Here is a 1,343-nt window from a genome sequence, read left to right on the forward strand (position 1 = left end):
TAAAGATGGCAGCCTCTGCTAGGCTAACCAACCACTTATAGTGAGCTATGGTAAGATATAGTTGAAACGTACAAGGCTAGGCACAGTGGCTCACACCTGTAATTCCAGCACTTTGAGAAGCCAAGGTGAGAGGATCACTTGAGCCCAGGAGTTAAAGACCAGCCTAGGCAAAATAGTGAAAAAAAAAAAAAAAATTAGCCAGGTATGGTGGTACACACTTGTAGTCCCAGCTACTGAGGAAGCTAAGGCCGAGGTGGGAGGATCACCTGAGCCCAGGAGTTGAGGCTACATTGAGCCATGCACCACTGCGCTCCAGCCTGGGCGACAGTGTGAGACCCTGTCAAAAAAAAAAAAAAAAAAAAAGAAGGAAAAAAGAAACATGTAATATACTGCTTAAGGCCTCAGAAGAAAAGCTGGATAGAGCTTCTTTAGTAAATTGAGAATTAAAAGGCAGCCCTGTATTATATAGGGGAATGTAGAAAGCCACATACATGTCCAAAGTAAGATGCATTCTCTAGAAAGACCTCAGAAGATCTTAATCTTTGAGTGATCTTTAGGTTCGGTGCAAGACAAGTCTAACCGTTGAAGGGGTAACTGGACACATAGCTAATCTGCCAAGATGGCAAGAGGTGTTTTTTTTTTTTTTAAACAATTGGCATTCAAGAAAATCACTGCCAAATTATTAGCTGAACACTACACACAGACACATATTTTTATATATGTGTGTGTATACATATATATGTGTGTGTATACATATATGTGTGTGTATATTTTATACATATATATTGTATATATATATATTATATTTGCTGGGTGACTCAAGGAACAGAGACTTCACTAACCACAAACGAGAAATACAATCTTTACAAAAGCATTTTGGAAAGGTCACTAAACAAATTAAACCTTTAACACTCACAAATGAGCAAACCCTGCAAAAGAGAGAAAACTTGATTTCCAGAGTTTCTATATTATTGTAGTCAAATGTTCAGTTTTCAAGGAAAAATCATAAGGCATACAAAGAAGCAAGAACATATGGCCTATTGGAAAAACAAAACAAGTTTACAGAAATGATCCCTGAGGAAGTCCAACCATTGGAGTTACTAGACAATGACTTTATTTTATTTATTTTTTGAGCTGGAGTCTTGCTTTGTTGCCCAGGCTGGAGTGCAGTGGTGTGATCTTGGCTCACTGCAACCTCCATCTTTTGGGTTCAGGCAATTCTCTTGCCTCAACTTCCTGAGTAGCTGGGACTACAGGCATGCACCACCACACCTGGCTAATTGTTGTATTTTTAATAGAGATAGGGTTTTGCCATTTTATCCAGGCTGGTCTCAAACTCTTGA

Source organism: Nomascus leucogenys, chromosome 14 (assembly GCF_006542625.1).
Source record: "Nomascus leucogenys isolate Asia chromosome 14, Asia_NLE_v1, whole genome shotgun sequence".
Classification (NCBI taxonomy): Eukaryota; Metazoa; Chordata; class Mammalia; order Primates; family Hylobatidae; genus Nomascus; species Nomascus leucogenys.